We start from the raw sequence: 19,411 nt of genomic DNA, 5'->3' as shown, positions 1-19,411 counted from the left end.
GCTGCTCTGATCACCAGGCCAGTTTCTGCGCAGGAGTTCACTTGGTGTCCATAAATCACAGGCTGCTTACAGCCGAAGCTGCCCTCAGTCGTCAGCGGGCTGGACGTTGAGTGACAGATCCCAGCCGACTGCATTAGAGCTTCAACTGCCTCCTTTCTTCTCTGCCTCTTCCTTCTCCTCTTCACACTGACCAGAAAATTAAACCCAGACCCCTCAGAGAAGGCAGCAGGAGGCCCAGGGTGAGGTGGGGCCAGTTGACTGGGGTTGGGTTCCCAATGCCCATGTCCAGCTGCTCACCCCCTGCCCATGTCTCCTGTCTCAAAGCATGCTCTGGCCCTCAAAGCCAAGGGACAACAGGCCTCTCTATCCTCAGGAGGATGCAGGCCCCTCCTGGAATACTTCAGGCTGAGCTTTTGTCCTTGGTTTGTCATTGAGACAAATGTGGCCTCCCTCTGGCCTACATGTCTACCTCTTCCCCCACCTCCCCTGCAGGAAAGCTTCACTTCCCCTCAAGGAGAAGGACTGACACCAGCCACATGTGTGTCTGCTGCTGACAGATGTGCCCAAGCCATGGAGGGTGGGGCCAGTTGTGGCAAGGACACACCTCCTGAAAATATTTTTTTCCTCCACCCCTTACACAGCTGCTTGGTTCTGAAGTTCGCAGGTGGGTCACACTGAACATGCAAAGCACCATCCTGTCCCCTTCCATCCAATTCCCTGAGGAGTGGGGGAGGCTCTCTCCCAGAGGGCAGACACCGATTTCACACTTGGAGCTGAGCTCCCTAGCTTTTCTGAGGGAAGTCACATAATTAATTCTTAGTATTGCCAAATTATATTTGACACTTAATTTAAAGCTCAAGTTTCCATAATACAAATTGTCTCCTAGCGAGAAGGATGACAGGCACATTGAGGATGTGTGCAACTTGACAGCCAGGGTTGAAGGGGTGGTTCTGTGTTACTCCCAGAGAAGGAAGAGAGCTTTTACTGAACACCTACTTTACATCCAGTGACTTCCACATATTATCTCATTTCCTTCCCAAGAACCCTGTGAGGCAAGTGCCATTACTGCCTCCACTGTGCAGACAGGGAAACCAACAACCACAAGGTTAATTCATCCAAAGTCATCCTGTTAGGGAAAAGGCCAGGCTGGGATTCACGATCTTGCAAGCCCCCACGTTCTTTATGCAATATCATTTCTCTTTTAAGGATGGTGTCAGAGATCTACAAAGTAGAAGCCATAATTGCTCTTTGGGGGTGGGAGTCAGAGCCAACCCTGACTGCACATCACAAAATGCCTTGCTATAGACAGCAGCTTCAACCAGTGTGTGTCATTTCTCTCACATAACAAGAAAGACAAAAGCAGGTCACAAGGGCCTGGACTTCAATAATTCAGATTTTTTCTATCTCCCTGATCCATCTTTCTTGCTTTCTAACTTTTTGCATTTTGGTCACAAATTAGCTGCTACACCAGCAAGCATTATGTCTTCAGTCCAGAGAGGAGAAAAAGGGCTAAGGAGAGGAGGGAAAAGGAACTCTCCAGTCAAGGTTTTGTCTTTATTTGGGGAGCGAAGTCTTCCCCAGGAGATTTCCCCCTGGCAAGTCATTGGTCAGATCTAAATTCCATGTCTCCAACCTTCTCCACCTCCCAGTCATTGGACAGGGATTGAATTGCCACAACTCACTTAGACCAATCATGGTTCGTCTTCTGGGGCTGGGGGAGGGCCCAGAGTTCTAGATGCCCTAGAATTTTCATTTTCTAATTGCACAAGGATGAAGAGGAGTGTGCAATGGGTGTGCAATGGGCCTGCCACACCCAGTCCTTTCCCTCAGTTACCTCTTATGATAGAATAGACCTGAGTCCCAACCAGAGAAAGGCTAATTTTCTGGGTATGTGATAGACAGCTTTGGGTATACATTTGGTTCCCTCCCAAGCCACCATCTTTCCTGGGTTTTGTTTACCCCAAATGCAAGATAGTGGGAGTTTGTGTTTTGTCCCAGGACCCGAGTCTGAGGATCTGTGTGTGCACAGACAAGGGTGATACCATGATCACTCCCCATGCATGAGTTCCAGAGCCAGTCGTGGCTCCTGATTGGGCATATAATCCAATGAGAGGGTAACTCCCACAGGAAGATGAAGAACAGGGTGCTGGAGACCACAGACACCAAACAGACTTGTCACCTTACCCACAGACAGTTTACACCCTTGTCTTGTAAAATCACTGTCCGCTGAATTGACTTAGGCTCTTCTTTGGTTTTGGTTGTTGTTTTGTTTTGGTGCTTTGCAGTACTGGAGAGTGAACCCAGGGGCACTGTCTCACAGAGCTGCACCCCCAGTTCTCTTCTTTTTCTTATTTTCTTTTGAGACAGGGTATCACTAAATTGCCCAGGCTGGCCTCAAAACTTGTGATCCTCCTGCCTCAGTCTCCCAGGTTACTGGGATTACAGGAGTATGCCACAGTGCCTGGCTGATTCAGACTCTTCTGCTTCCTACCTCCAACTACAGCTGGGGCAATACAGAGCATCTGTCCCTCCTAGTCTGTGGCAGTCCTGGGGAAGTCCTCCTCACTATCTCCTTCCTATCCAGCCAGGGGCAGATGCACTTCCTGGAAGAGGCATCTGTCTGGAATAGGCAGGAAACAGGTGTCACACTAATCAGTAACCAGCTCATCAATCATCCCTAAGGACTACAAAGGCTATCTCTAAGCTCCTAACTGCCTCTCTCAACCCAGGATTTCTGATGTTTTTCAACCCTCTTTCAAGAAACTCCTCCATGTAGATGGGAAGGATACGGGGGTTCTGAGTGCTATGATCCTCCCCCCTCAGGTTCTCCAGGTATACAGTGGATCACATCTCACTTTCCTAAAATCCCAATGGCTTCTAATATCCCTAAGAATAAACTTAATTTTTTAAATTTAATTGTATTTATTTGTTGTTGTTGTTTTTACTGGGGATGGAACCCAGGACCGCTTAACCACCAAACCTCATCTCTGGCCCTTTTTTATATTTTATTTAGAGACAGAGTCTCACTGAGTTGTTTAGGGCCTAATTTTCTGAGACTGGCTTTGAACTCATGATCCTCCTGCCTCAGCCTCCTGAGCTGCTGGGATTGTAGGATTACCCAGCCTTAAAATTCAATTCTTTACCTTGGCCTACAAGTAGGGTGAATTGTTACTCCAATGTAATGAGTAGTAGAACACCCTTTAAAGTGTTGCTAGTCTGGATGGTAAATTACACGGTCGCTTTATCAAGCAGTAGGGTCTGCATGACCCCACCCTCCTTGCCTCCACTTCGCTCTAGCTCACCCCAGTCGGGCAGAGCAGTTCCTTGAAGAAGCCAAGCCCTTTCCGCTCTCACGCCACTCCTGTACACCTAGAACACACTGCACCATTCCTTCCCCTGCCTTATTTCTATTCAGCTCTTTGGTCTCATTAAAATGTTCCATTTTCAGAGGGGTCTCCCTTCATCAGACCTCCACAAACCCTAAATTGAGCAAATGCTGAGATGTACTTAATTACCAGAGCCATTAATTATGAGAACACGTTTATTTGTCTAATATTCTCCCATAAGACTGCAATTACCATCAAGGTGGAGGCTGTCTCCAGGACCTAGCATGCAGTTCTGTCCCATAACTATGTGTTTTATGAATTAATGAATATAGGATGTTTTTCACAAAGGCACATGTCCATACACATGCTACTCCAGAATACTAGATTCACCACAATCATCTCCAGAGAGATGTAATTGTGTTCTAGCACAATCTGAGCTTCCCAGCAGCATCATAGGTCCATTTGAGCTGCCCATCAGAGGAGGGGTTCAGAGGCCATGCAAGGAGATGCATCATGGAATAAGGGACATGACACTGTGAGGCCACTTCAGGCCTGATTCTTGTCCTACCATAGTCTGGAGACCAGTCACATTGCCTCCAACTCCACACCAGCACATACAATGTCACAGTGTACACCCTTCTACCTGTCTCCCTAAGGGCTTGTAGGAAGATTTCCCAGGTAGCTGGATGAACGGGTCATTAGGCATGTATGTACTTCTTAATTGGATTAATCCTCCTTCTTCTTTCTTTTAATCTGCACAAGTTCTAGAATTCTTGGAGTGATTTTCTATCTTGACAAATGGAGCCTTGGATTAAATTTGAGTTTTAAAAATACACCTTTCTTCTGTCCTGCAATAGACTCATAGCATGCAACCTCACAAAATTCATATGTTGAAATCCAAACTCCACGGTGATGATATTAGGAAGAAGGACATTTATGAATAGGATTAGAATCTTTATAAAAGAGACCCCAGGATCTCTTGAGGATGATACCTCACCCTTTTGTCCTTGTGAGGTTACAGAGAAAAGATGGCTATCTACAAAAGAGCAGACCTTCATCAGATACCAAATCTGTCAGCACCTTGATCTTGAACTTCCTAGCGAGGATTATGAGAAGTAAAATTTCTATTATTTATAAGCTATGAAGTCTATAGTGTTTCTTTATAGCTTGAATGGACCAACAGATCCCAGCATCTTGAGAAATTTACCAGCTGTTATACCTGCATCTTCTATGTGCTATTGCCCACCCTTAGACATAGTGCCTCAGAGAGAACTATGAGCATTATGGAGGTAGCCTGGGCAATAGCAACACTTACCCATTCCCTGGCATTGGGAATTGATGAGAAGTGCCAGAGAGAAAAAGGAGAGAGTTTTGGTATAAACTGGATCTCCTGGATGATCTGATGGCTTTCCTGGAGGCCCATGGAAAATCCACTCTGTAGAACAGGTTGTGGTCCTCCAAGACCAGAGCCGGGCTTAGAGCAGTAACCAGGTCTCCCTCCCAATGCTAAGAGAGACCTCACCCAATCCAGAAGACACAAAAGGGTCATAAAGCCTATGAGGTTGCTGGGGAAGGAGAAAGGGAAGCAGGGCCCCAGATCAGCACAGCAGACTCAAAAGAAAAAGCCATTCTGCTCCCACCCTCTCTTCCCAACCAGAACTCCAATGACAAAGTGTCTGCTTGGCTCATTGTTAGCCTGTCCACAAGCCAGCCCGTGCCTGATGGACTTGGGTGTGGACATATAGAATTTGGCAGGATGACTATGTAAGCAGCATGGAGTTTCACTGAGCAGGAAAAAGGAAGGCCCCTGAGAGGGCAGCCACAGACAGCTTTCCAGACTCCAGTGGAATGCATTCAGACACACAGATTTGCAGATAGACATGTAGACAGACATGCAATTGAGGATGACAGATGCACAGCTATGGACACAAAGATGCACATTCTCTCTCCTATAAACTGCCTCCTCCTCTTCCAGCCAGTCCCATAAGCTACTTCAGTCTCCTCTAGACCTGCTAGCTACTGCTGAAAGCAAAAAAGCACCAAGAACCTTCTGTTTCTGCCAAGGAAGAATAACAGACCAGATTCCCTCCCTCCTGAGATAATTAAAACATCATACGAAATACATGAAATAATTTTCAAGACAATGAACATCAAGTAACAAAAATAAGATATCAGGGGCTGGGGATGTAGTTCAGTGGTAGAGCATGTGCTTAGCGTGTGAGAGGCTCTGGGTTCAATCTTTAGCACCCCTCTCCCCAAAAAAGGAAAATCAAGGAAATGAATCCTATTCTTTTCCCAACTTATGGCCTTGAGAGTTTCCAGGATGTAAAAAGAAGACGGATCCCAGGCAGAGCTTCTTAAGTAAGGGAGATGTGTTAAGGAGATGGAGATAAGAGTCTGAGGAGACCAAGGCATCAGGTATTTGCAGGATAAACTCCTGGAGAGGAGAGAGTTGCACAGAGGAAAAAAAAAACAGACAAGTTCAGTTCCCCTCAAGTTTTCAGCAAAGTATGTGCATGGTGTGTGTGAGGATGCTAGCACAGGCTAAGGAAAGAACTACCAGAAAGGATTAAAGGACCAAGAATGGAGTCTGTGTCTACTAGCCAAACTGGAAAATCTCATTTTTCCTTTCCAGAAAAATAGAGGAGAGAGTACTTCCAAACTTATTCTGGCACCAGCATTACTCTGATATAATTTTTAAAAATGCATTAAATAACATTTTTCATAAATAAACCTTGACGCAAAATTCTAAACAAAATTTTTGCAAATCACCAGGTACTGTAAAACCAGCTACTCAAGAGCCTGAGGCAAGAAGATCCCAAATTCAAAGCCAGCCTTAACAAATTTGTGAGATCTTGTCTAGAAAAAAAAAATTAAATAGGGCTGAGGTATAGCCCCATGGTAGAGTACTAGATTAGTATGCACAAGGTCCTGGGCTCAATCCCATATATATATAGATAATAAATTTTCAACAAATATGCACAGGCAATTCAGTGTAGAAAGGACTCTTATCTACAAGAGATGCTGAAATAAATGACCGTATGTACATAAATAATGAAGTTCCATACCTCATATCATATGCAAAATGTTAGATCAAAATGGACCCTAGAGTTTAAATGTGAAACCTAAACAATAAAGGTTGAGGATATAATATAGTGGCAGAGCACTTGCCTAGCATGCACAAGGCCCTGAGTTTGATCCACTGCACCACACAAAAAGAAAAAAAGCAAAGAACTCAATATAAACATAATCAGGAAAACACTTGAATAAATAATGTACCAAAGAATAAAATACAAAGGGCAATTAGTAGTCATTAGAGAAATGTAAATTAAAAACAAAATTATATACCACTATGTGCCTATTAAAATAGTTAAAATTAAAAAGACCCATCACACCAAGTATTGGTAAAGATGAATCAAGTATTGAACTCATACACTGCTGCTACAAATGTAATATAGTACAACCACTTTGGAACAGTTTAACAGTCTCTTTAGAAAGTTAAACATAGATCTAGCATTCATTCCAGCCCAGCCCTAGACATTTGCTAAGAGAAATGAAGTACATGTCCTTACAAAGACATGTAATAGCAGCTTTATCTGTAATAGATAAAAACTTTAGAAACAACCCAATTTCCATCAATATATGAGTTAATAAACAAGTATATAAAAAAGAACAATTCTTCAAAGAGGTATTTATGCACCTGTGTTCACAGCAACACTGTTCATAACAGCCAAAAGGTGTCAGTATCCACTGGCAGGTGAATGGATAAGTTAAATGTGGTGTACACATATAATGGAATATTATTTAGTTTTAAAAGGAATGAAAATCAGGGATAGGGATGTAACTCAGTAGTAGTACTTACCTAGTGTTCACAGGGCCCTGGGTTCAATCCCCAATACTGGAAAAAAAAAATAGAAGGATATTCTAACACATACCACAACACAGACAAACCAAATTTTGTGTTATGTACATTTTCCCATAATTAAAAATGCTTTTACAAGATTTTTTGAACTACCAGAGGAAGGAAGAGATTCATTGCACCTTATGCCTCACACCTTGAAAGAATCCCAGGCAGATTCTTGGAGAAGGTATCACTTGGGTAGGGTCTAGGAAGGATGATAAGATTTACCCAGAGAACAGGAATTGGGCATTCCATGCAGGGGACAGCTTGGGCAAGGAACTGGAGTGGGCTAGAGGGTGGGGTCAGAGAGCAGGCATCAGAGGACCAGTGGTTGGAGGGATGAGATTGAAAAGTAGTCTGGGCCTACCCCCTAGGGCCTCCCAGCCTCTGTTGGGGGAGAGGGCCATTTGTAAACATCAGCTCTGAGTGAACCAGACCCACAGCACCACAGCTCCATCAAGACGACTGTTCTGGAAGGGAAAGACTTGGGGCTGGCTCTGGATAGTCATCAAAAAATAAACATGTCCCTGGACATTCAGGAAACACTTGGCCGAGGCTGTGTTCAGGCGGGGCTGTTTGCTTATTTGTGACTTTCCTGCTTTCTATCACCCTGTCAGCGGTCACCCTGCCCCTAGCCTGACCCTGACACCCGGTCCAACCTGGCCTCAGTCACTCACTTCAGAAGAAAACTGGTTCCTGGGGTGGGGAAGACTGGCAGGAGAGGAAAAAGCAGAGTGCACACAGGGTCAGCGGGTGAATGTGTGTGTCAGAGTGCACTGGCATTAAGTGTGAGTGGCAGAACATTCGTGTGCCGGTGTGTCTGTCCACATGTACTGGGCATGTGGGTCTCTGTGCTCATGCAACACATGCACACAGAGACCCACATAAGGTAGGTGAAATTTTGAGTGAAGCAGTATCAACGTCGGGCACAGATGGACCAGGTTCAAATCCAAACAAGGAAAGTTCCTACAACTCTCTGGACATCCATTTCTTCATCTGTCGATGGGGAAAAATTAACATTACTGATCTCACAGGGTTTTGTAATGAAATGATTCATAAATAGAAGGCACTAGATCAAATAGTGCTGGTGAATAGAAAGTAACTAATAAATGTTAGACATTATTCATATGCGTACACAGGGCATATGTGTTAGTGTGTGTGTTATGAATGTGGCAATGTAGGCACCTTGGTAGTGAACAAGTAAGAGTGTCTTTAGGGCATTTGTGCTGGGATTCTGGAAAGAGCCACCATAACCAGGATGTGCCAGTCCCAAGATGCCAGGCTCACCCTCCCCACAGAGGAAAGGTGAGCCTGTGTCCTCCCCTCAGCCTCTGCTGTGTGGAACAGGGCCCCAGGTGCTGGGCTGATTTCTTCCTGCCTTGGGTTGCTGGAATCTTTTATTGTCTTTCCATTTCCTGGGGTTGTAGGAGTGTGGATCTTTTTTTCCATCAAAGACTGCTGACCCCCCAAAAGAAATCAAGCCAGGGTCATATACAAAAATCAACTTAATCTGTTGCTCCTTGAAGAATAACAAAGGAACCCAACTCCTCTGCTTTTTAAATCAAGAACAGTAAGTGGCGCCAATGCCAAAAGGAAAAAAAAAAAAAAGAGTCCCATATTATGTAAAATTGCTTTATAAAAGGTAAAGCACTTTACAGATGTGAGGAATTCTTCTCCTTTTAGAGGAAAAGCACCCAGCCAGTGTAAGGGAGGACTCTGTAAAGGGGGAAAGAGAAACTAAAATAAAACCTGTAAGTATGAGTGGTGGTTTATGAGGATATGACCTTGAGATCCAGGCTTCAATATGGATAAATGGACAATCATGGCTCTTAGTAGTTGAACTGGTCTAATTTGCAAAGTTTTAGAAGTGAAATTATAGAAAGAAACACAGTAGGGTTTGAACCCAAGTTCCAAGATTCAGAGTTAGATTGGAGTTCCAACCCTGTCATGGGGGGGGGGGGGCACTTCATTAAACACCAGATCCCTGGAATTGTTCTCTGTGGGGGCTGAGTACCAGGTATGTGAATTGAGTTGTGGCAGGATAAATGGTACCCTTCCTCCCCCCACCTCCCAAAATACCTTTGTCTATGTCCTAATCTCAGAATCCATCAATATTACCTTCTGTGGCAAAAGATGTAAGTTTAGTTTCTTAAGAGGAGTGTTGTGGTGTGAACTGATAAATACAATAAATAAGAGTGTATGTTATAGGTTATAGATTAGTAAAAAATATAGATTATAGATATAAGATTTTGATAAGTGAGATAAGACAATTATAAAGCAAAATGGCCTAAGACTCCATTTTGCTGCCTTCTATAAAAAACTGTTATAAGAGCTGTTTCTGAGAAACTGAAATGAAAGCTGTTTTCTTATAAAAAGATTGTCTATCTGTACTTTGTACCCCACAAATTGTACCCTACTTAGGATGCAGAGGTGGTTGTGGTGAGCTACATCCTGGGTTTGAATGCCCTTGTGGGTCTACATGACTTTGAAGTAGATCCTGGCCCCACCGACCCCCGCCCAAAATTCAGGATGCAACTGTCTAGCACCTGCTTGAACCCAGGACTGTGGTCAACTGAACTGCAAAGCTAATGCTTTTTTTGCTTCTGTTTATCACTTGCTTGCTGAGTGGAATATTCCAGTCCTGCCTAGAGCCTACAGGTCCCACTTATTAATGTTTTAATTTCTATGATTGGCCAGCTTATATGACGATAAGCAAGTCACTGAGTTGTAGGTTTTGTGCTTATAGTCTCTTTGGATGGACCAGGAAGCTGCTGTCCTCCCAGAGAGCTTGAGGTTCTGTGGTGGGTGACAGTCCCTGGCCAGGTAACTAAAGCTCTCTTTTGATTTGAAATTCAGACTTAAAGTGCTTTCTGGAGTGACTCCCCATAACAGGAGGAGCTTATCCTGGTTTGTCTTTGTGGGCCCTAAATCCAATGACAAGTGTCCTTTTAAGAGAAGGCAAAGGGAGATTTGAGGCAGACAAGAGAAGATACAGACACAGGGAAGAGAAGACAGAGACTGAGGGATGCAGACACAGATGTTAGAAAGGGATTCTCCTTCTAGATTCTCTGTGAGAGAGTCCATCTGACTGGCACCTTGATTTAGGACTTCCAGCCTCCAGAACTGTGAAAGAATACATTTCTGTTGGAAGTCACCCAATTCTTGTTACAACAGCCACAGGAAACTAACAGAGGCAAATTCCAGAACTTCTCCAAACCTGACAACAGTGGAAACGCCTTCCTCCGGATTTTCCCCCTTGGGATTAAATAATGAAATGAATGTAAAGTTAGCCGTGGAACTTGGGGTCCCGCTTCAAGATTCGGGTGGGAATGTTAGCTCCTCGGGCGTGTCCCACAGGCCTCTAGGCTGGGGATGCCTGGCAAGCAGGACTCAGTTTCAGCGCCAGAGTTTTGAGCTTCTGGTTTGTCTGCCTTTGAGGACCCCAAACCCGATTCTCTGCCTTGTAGCCCCATCTTCTTACAGAGACACCAATACCCACTCCCCACTGTCTCCTTTGACTAGCAACCACAGCTAAGCGCCAGCTGAATAAACCAACTAATGAGACCTCATTTCCCAGACTCCCTTGCAGCTGGGCATGGCCCTCCGCATAAGTCCCGGCCAATGGGTGTGAGAGGAAGTGACGTGATCCCCAAAGGACTTGACTTGCCTTCACTTCCTCCTCCCCTTTCTGAAGGCTGTGAAGTGGGTGCAGTCTCTTTTAGCTTCACATGTAAGGATAATGCTCTAAGGCTCCGGTGACCTGCAGCCATTAGCCATGTTTGGCTACTTAAATTAATTAAAAAAAATAAAGTCAAAACTTAGTTCCTCATACTCCACATTCCAGGTCCTCAGTATTGGCTCCTGTATTGGATGGTGCAGATTGAGAACATTTCCGTCATCCCAGAGAAGTTCTACTGGACAGCTCTGTGCTAAAGAATATGAACAGCAAGACCAAAGGAACCTGGGTCCTTGGAAGCCATCCTTACAGCCCCCAGTACCTTAACTGTCTACCACTTTATATTTTACAAAAGAAAAATAAACCTTCTACTTTATCTGTCAATCAATACAGCCAAGCCAGTATCCTAACATACTTTAAATTTAAAAAAAAAAATTAATTCCTTTAGGATTCTTTAAATTTTTTAAAATAGGACTGGGAGTGTAGCTTAAGGACATGCCTAGCACATGCAAGACCCCTGGGTTCCATCCACAGCACCACCAAAAACAAAAATTAGAAATAGAATTATATAGAGCTGGATGTGGTAGCACGTGTTTGTGATCTCAATGACTCAGGAGGCTAAGGCAGGAGGACTGCAAGTTGGAGGGTAGCCTCAAGCAAATTAGCAAGACCATGTCTCAAAATAGAATTTCCATGTGATCCCACAATTCCAATTCTGGGATATACTCAAATGAATTGAAAGCAGGCACTCAAAGAGACATTTGCACACTCAAGTTTACAACAGTGTTATTCAAGAGAGTCAAAAAAGGAGAAACAACCCAGGTGCCCCCTGCAGATGATTGGATAAACAAAATGTAGTGTATATGTATACTGAAATTTTATACACCTTTAAAAGGAAATGAAGTTTGCAATATGCAACAACATGGATGAACCTTGAGAAAATTAAGCTAAGTGAAACAAGCCAGTTACAAAAAGTCACCTATGCCTTTTATGAGGCACTAGAATACTAAATTCATGGAGACAGAAAGTAGAATGGTAGTTGTTAGTTGCAGAGAATGTGGAGTTTTGTTTAAAGGGTTAGAGATACAGTTTTGTAAGACAAAGAAAATTCTGGAAATGGACGGTGATGATGATTGCACAAAATGAATGTACTTAACGCCACTGAAGTGTATAGTTAAAAATAAGATAATACATTCTATGTTATATGGTTTTGGTTTTTAGTTTGGGGGTTTGTTTTTTTCTTTTGTATTGGGGGTTGAACTCAGGGGCATTCGACCACTGAGCCACATCCCTAGCCCTGTTATGCATTTTATTTAGAGACAGGGTCTCACTGAGTTGCTTAGCGCCTCGCCATTGCTGAGACTAGCTTTGAACTCGCAATCCTCCTGCCTCAGCCTCCCAAGCCACTGGAATTACAGGCGTGCACCACCATGCCCAGCCTGTTATATGTCTTTTAACAATAACAAAAAATATATGAAAAAATCAACCTCTTTTCCATTTAAAGTTACCAGAAGCAGTTTCTATTGCTTCCAGCTAAGAATTATGATTATTAGAAAAATGGGTAAATTGAAAGTAAAAGAAAGGTTACTGATCCTGTCTAGAGAGCAGGGAGGACTTTCCATAGCAAGTGCTGCTTATGCTGAGACTGTGCTTCTCTGTGTAAAGCAACAGGACTGGACTGAGTTCCAGCAGCCACTTCTTGGTCTGCATGTAGGTAGAGCTACAGTGTCTGGCCCAAAGTGGTGCATGAAAAGTGAGAGGGGGTACTCCTCCCCACAAATTTATTTATCCACTGGAAATGGCTAATCCCAATTCTGAGGCAGGAAATATACAAGATGAACAGTGTCGTATCAGTTAGCAAGGAGTCTTCAAAGACCAGGATAGTGTCAAAGGAACATGTTAGAAGGACTTGAGAATGAACCTAACAAGGCTCTCACTGGGCAAAGATGGGACAAATTGGGCATCAATAAAATAACTAACTGCAATGAATTGGAGTGAACCAAGTGTGTTTAAATCTGTAGTTCCTACTGACACTAAAGGCAAACAGACAAACCAACCTAGAAGTTTGACAGGAAAATACATTGTTCTTTGGAAGCCTGGTAAACAGAAGGATGAATGCAGCTTTTTCCTGCCTTTTCTATATGACTGTACCACAGGGTAACCAAAGAGTGGATAAAAAGAAGTTTCTTTTCACTCATAAGTTGAGACAGAATGGGGGCTTTTGTGGCCCCTTGTGAATTTGTGGACCTAGATATTGGACATAAATGGTCCCTAATATCACAAAAAGAGACACATATGTTCTCCTGAGAGAAGGACATACCATCACCACCGTGGCGGCCTTGTCTAAAACCGGGGATGGGGAGCCTCAAATCTCATCAAACCTCTAGATCCAACTTCTTATTTACAGGAAAATCAGAGTACAGAGGATATTATTAAATATACAATTAAAAAATTCAGACTGTGCAAAACTCTTTTGAACAAACCATCCAGTCTCTTCGACAAATCAAGTCCAAGAAGAAAAATGAAAACAAAAGGAGAAAACTGTGGATTAAAAAAGACCCAGACATATATGAATATACATTCAGTGAAACTCCACATCATGTACAACTGCAAAAATCAATCCTAATTAGAATAAATTATACTCCACATATGTATGTCAAAATAAGCTCTATTGTCATGTATGTCTAAAAACAACAAATTTTAAAAAGACTCAGAGATTTATTAACTAACAACATGTGAATCTTAGATCTTGATTCATATTAATTTTTTGAAAAGTTTAACAATTATGAAACATTGAGAAATTTGGATAGATAATGACAACACTTGGTATCTAAAGAATTACTATTGGTTCTTTTAGATGTATCATTAGTATTTTCAGATGAAATGATGTGATGTGTGGAATTTGTTCAATGTAATAGGGGAAAAGGGGAAAAGCAAAGGGAGGTTTGAATGAAAACAAGACCGACCCGAATTGATAATTGTTGAAGCCCAGCAATGAGTACACAGGAGTTTCTTACACCATCCTCTTTCTATCTTGAAATCTGAATCCTTTGCCATCTGTGTCTATTTAAAATGTTCTAAAACAGATTTTTAAAAATATAATTCACCACATTCAAAATCCAGGGCATAAACCAAGACGACTGGACCAAGGTAGATGTTGCTTTTTGAGGCCTTCCCACCCCACCCACCACCACCTCCCCTTCCGCCAGCCAAGCCACTGGCTCTGTCCCTGTCCCATGTCGATTTTATCTCAGGGACCTCCACAGCCTTCCCTGCCACTGGGTCTTTATGTCATTATCTGCTTTGTGAGACATAATTCACATAGCACACCAGTCACCCACTTGAAACATACAATGCAATGACATTTGCACAGTAACAGATATGGGCACCGACCACCACCATCTATTTTGTAGCAATGCCCCAGGGTCTTTGTCAGACACAGACCCCAAAAGTTCCTGATACCTTCAAAATCTTCCACAAAACAAGTCGGAGTCTTGACCCTTTCTCTCTCAGGAGGCCTCTGCACCTTTGATGCCAGGTTTCCTACAGTGAGACAAGTGCCAGGCATCATTCACTCACAGAGTAAATGCCACCTCATTGGTCACCCCACCACAGAATAATAATGAGTGACGATGGCCACCCAGCACGAGGAAAGGCCTGGTGAAGCTGTGAGGGTGAAAGTGAAAGAGGAAGGGGGTGCTGGGGATGTGGCTCAAGCGGTAGCGCGCTCGCCTGGCATGCGTGCGGCCCGGGTTCGATCCTCAGCACCACATACCAACAAAGATGCTGTGTCCGCCGAAAAATAAATATTAAAATTCTTAAAAAAAAAAAAAGAGGAAGGGAACAGGAGATGGAGAAGCCCCTGCTAGGCGGGGGCCTGTGTGGGCCTCTGACACTGTAGATGCTGCAGGTGCCCCTCCCAGGGGGACAGAGCCACTCCCTACTGCCATCCCACCCAGAGGCAAAGCCTGTGCCACAAGCTCCCCTTTCCTGTCCCCTCACTCACTCCTGAAGCCTGCAAATCATGCAGGCCTGGCTCCGCCCACAGCATGTTTCAAAGCAGCAGTCTGGCCTTTATTCGTAGGCAGGACGCCCACTGCAAGCAGGCCAGCCAGGAGCCCTTTCTCCTTCCCATCCGCCCTTCCCTGGGAATCAAGCTTCTTAGACTTGTCTTCCCAGAAAACCACTCAGGAAACTCCGCCAGGCAAGTCCATAGCTCTCATCCTTCTTGCCCCGTGAGAGGCCACTGCTATGGACTTCAAGAATCCTTGTAGCTGGGGCTGTCTCAGCCACAGGAGCGAGCCCTGCCTGTGCTCCAGGTGTGTGCTCCACGATGGTCTCGAGGACTGCAAAGCACCTTGCCACCTTCTCCAGCCCTCACCCTACCTCTAGTCCTATGGTCCTGTTATTCTGGGGTCCCCCAATTGTGATATCCAGAGAAGTCATATGGCAGAGTGAGAAGAATTCACAAAGACCAAGGGCTGGATCCTGGCTCTGCTATATGACCTTGGCCAACAGACTTGACCTCTCTGAGCCTCACTGAGTCCCAGTCAGTAAAACTAGGGCTGTTAAAATGCACCTTAAAAGGATGAGGATGAAATGAGATCATGTACTTTTAAATTATTCTTTTCCTTGTTCATTCTGATCCAGCCACACTGGCCTTGTTCCTTCAACTCACCAACCTCCTCCCACCTCGGGGCCTTTGCTCTTGATGTTCCCTATGCCTGGATCCTTTCCCTGCATATCCACAGCTCAAATGTTCCCTCCTTTGAGAGGCTATCTAAGATGATGCCCACCTACCTCATCCCTCTCTGCCTCTCACCCTGGTTTAATTTTCTAAAAGCCCTGATATTGCCGAACACTAGAAAGTACCGAGTTCACTGACTGCCCAGGTTCCCCATGGGAGCAGAAGTGCAGAGAGGGCAGGGACCACTCTGTGTTGCTCCTGCTATTTCCCTGGTGCTGGGCACATAGTGGACCCACAACAAATGTTTAATGAATGGAGGAGTCAATGGCTGATTGCTTGAACCAGTCACCTTGCACAGTACCCTCGCAAGTGCTCAGTAAATCGGAATTTTTATTGTTTCTAATTTGGAGGTGCTGAGAGGCCCAGAGGGGCTGGGGTCTGGGCTTCTGTAAATGGGTGGGCTAAAAGAGAAGAATTCAAATGAGACTCAAAAGGACCCACAGGCCATGACATAAGCCAAGGGCAGGGATTTGCCTTCAGAGAACTCCCAGCTTTTAGAGACCTTGGCCTTGCAAGCCCTGATTGCGAGCCCTGCTCCTCAGTGTCCTCTGGGACTTCAGTTGGAGCAGGTAGGGGATTCTCAGGGATCTGGCCCAAAACTGGACAGAATTTCCACCCACACCTGGGCAGGGTGCCCAGCTTGCCCCTGCCGTGGTATTGAAAAGAGACTCTCTGTCCCCAAAGGGACTCCAAGCAGCAGAAAGAGCCAACACAGGACAGAGTTTGCAGTGAACCTCCGGGCCAGGTAGAGAATGAGGCCAGGCCCCAGCCAGAGGAGCCAGAGGATAGACATGTAAGTGTGCAGCCCTGAACTGCACCACCAGGTGGACCCCAGAGTTAGGGAGGAATACCCAGCGCCATCCCTTTAATTATGTGACCTGTGGAAAATCACTTGCCTTCTCTGATCCTCAATTTCCCCATCTATCAGGAGGAAATAGTAATAATAATAGTATGCTGATGGGATGATCATTAAGAATTATAATTTTTACCTTCTACCAGCACTGTCTGATGTGTGTGTTGAGGGCAGGGGGTGTTATATTATCTCATTTGATCCTCAAAACCTTCATAACATTAGGTATTTCTAGTCCAACTCTACAGAGCAGGAATCCAAGATTCAAAGAGAGTAGTGACCAGCCCAAAGTCACACAGCTAGTAAGGATCGGAGGGAAACTGAATTCAAGTCTGCTGGTTGCGAAGCCCAATTTTAACCACCATCTAGAGAATGCTCTTAAAGACCTAGTACCTGGCCAGGCACAAACAGATGCCCCATGAATGTGATTTTATTTTTTCTCTTCCCCTAAGTTTTACGTCTTGGGGTAGATGGGGGTGGCTACGGAGCCTGAAAGGGCAGGGATCCAGGTGGCTGTTACCAGGATTGAGGCTGCTGCAGGGGGTCCCACCCTACTCCCAGCCATGCACAAGTGGCCTGGGCTGGCTTCCCCAGCCCCAACACCTCCTCCCCTGCCCAGGCAGGCAGGGGTCATCCTCACAGAGGAAGTTCAGCCAGGTCAGGCCTGCCCCTTTCCCACAGCCCAGAGTGACCCTCCACAGCTTTTCCACTCACCATTGAATGGAGAATTCCCTGGGGCCCCTGCCCAGGGCCATTGGCATTGCACCCTCAAAAGGGGACAGCCTAATTCATACATGACCCACACCCATAAATCAGGGAGGGGTAAGAGGTGGGGACATTCATAAATCCATATCAAACAGCCCCCAAATTATGACAGATGACATGGCAGTCATAAAATTGCACAAGCAAAACTCACCAAGTCATTAATTTCATGGCCGTAGAAAATAAACAGACACATTTTTTCGCGGCCCTAATAAATTTTTAAAAACTCAAAGAATGGTCCATCTGCTTCGAATAATTTTTAATTTCCTATTCTGTCTCATTCCCATTAGCTATTCCACTGAGATATTTGCTAAATTCTTTCATTTACCTCCTCCCATCTGTATTCAATTACCCTATTCCCAAATAGAGTGAGTTTTTGTTTCTCCTATTCGCAGGACAAAATACCCCCACCTGTACCCTAAAGCAAATGTTATGTGTGTTTTATTATCTGCTAGACCGTATGAGTCATTCTAACTCGATTGCCTGTACAGAAAGGCTTGGAGAGCAATGTGATTTTGATGTTTTCTGGCTTGGGTGGAAAACACCTGCCCGATTCTCAAAGCTAATCTATTAACGTGGTAAATGCTGTAGCAGATGTTCCTGAGTGGGCGAGGGGCCGCGCTGGGCTGCGACCAGGCCCAGTGTCGGGCGCATGGTGGAAATGCTCAGAGATCAGAGGCCAGCAGCACCACAGAGGGCCAAGCTGTCACAAAGTCCCATTTTCTGGCTAGGCCTTGGGCTTTGGCTGCCTGGAGGCTCCCTGCTACCTCCCTAGGCTTCAGCAACCACTCAAGTTGCAAGGACATTTCAAGGTCATCTGGTCTACCTACATTACAAGGTCATCAAGGTCATCCTGTTTTTACAGAAGGGAGACTGAGGACCAGAGAAGAGATGTGCCTTACCCAAAGTCACACAGCACACCGGAAAAAGAGAACATCCTTTGAGGTCGTAGGTGGGTACAGGCAGCTCTGCTGATGTAGGGCATATCCTTCCTCTAATGCCTTCTACCAGGGCAAACCAGATCATATTAGGAAATTTTCAGTCTCGATTTCTATGTGGCCATTTCTCCTTATCCTGCGTTGGACTGAGCCTGTGACAGAGCAAAGAACTGAGAACAGAACTGAGGGGTCAAGGCTGTGCCCCAGGGTACGTCAATTCCTATACTGTATCCATCTGGCCCCTGTGAAGGTCCTTTGAAAAGCCCCAGGAATGTAGGCTTCCAGGCAGAGCTGCAGATCTAGAGAGGACCTGGAGTCCCCAAAGTCACACAGGTTAGGATCCAGGCAGCTGCAATATGGATGCCCAGCTCTCCTTGGCCCTTGTTATTGCCACGTGTACGGGTGGCTTCTTACTATAGGCCCCTGCAATACCACCCAAGAGCTTTCTCCAGCCTGGAATCGTGTTTAGTTGACACTCCAGACAGGCAAGAAGTGCCAAGGACCTATGACCCCAAGAGCAACCCTAAAACCACAATGAGTGGTAACTGGGGGGTAAATACCCCAGCACCCTCGCCTCTTGGATGGGATGATTCTGAGACATGTACTCCACAGTGGTTCTCAACCATTGATAATTTTGCCCCATAGGAATATCCAACAAAGCCTGTAGCCATTTGGGATGGATGGTTGTTATTGGCATCTAGTATGTAGAAGCCGGGATGCTGCCAAGCATCCTGCAATGCCCAGGACAGCTCCCCACAACCAAGACTCAACAACCAATAAATAGTGCCACAATTGAGCAACACTGTCCTGAAGCCTCTCCCAGAGGTCAGGCCACCAGCAGGATGGAGCCCCCGGATGACCACGCGATGTCCTGCTCATTTAGACATGATCTCCTGACTTCTCCCCCTCCCTGGCTTCCCTGCTTCCCTGATAGTGATGTGGGGTCACCTCCATATACCTGCTTTCACTCAGATCCTCTTCTTAGGATCTGCTTTTTGGGACACCAATCTAAGATCACCCATAACTGCAGTCAGCATGAGAACCTCAGAAGGGTCTTGAAACTCGTGCTTCATTTCAATCATTTAGACTCCTACCACACACATTCAGTCCCAGTGACATCCACAATGATGGGGCCATTGGAGGACATTCATGGGACACACACGTGGGCAGCAGGCCCTTTGGTCCTACTTGAATGGACCAGCCAACTGGAG

At 45.1% G+C, this 19,411-nt stretch overlaps 1 long non-coding RNA gene across 1 annotated transcript in view; it reads right to left on the bottom strand.

Moving 5' to 3' along the window:
* LOC308634686 overlaps positions 1-19,411 on the bottom strand; it is a 168,851-nt gene that overhangs the window by 124,351 nt on the left and 25,089 nt on the right. The window contains exon 4 of the long non-coding RNA XR_014019062.1: positions 7,189-7,224. This is a non-coding gene — a long non-coding RNA (uncharacterized lncRNA). The remainder of the gene's footprint in view (positions 1-7,188; positions 7,225-19,411) is intronic.

The sequence above is a fragment of the Spermophilus citellus genome (assembly GCF_964194105.1).
Source record: "Spermophilus citellus genome assembly, chromosome: 15".
Lineage (NCBI taxonomy): Eukaryota > Metazoa > Chordata > Mammalia > Rodentia > Sciuridae > Spermophilus > Spermophilus citellus.
This window is presented reverse-complemented; position numbering and strand designations above follow the sequence as displayed.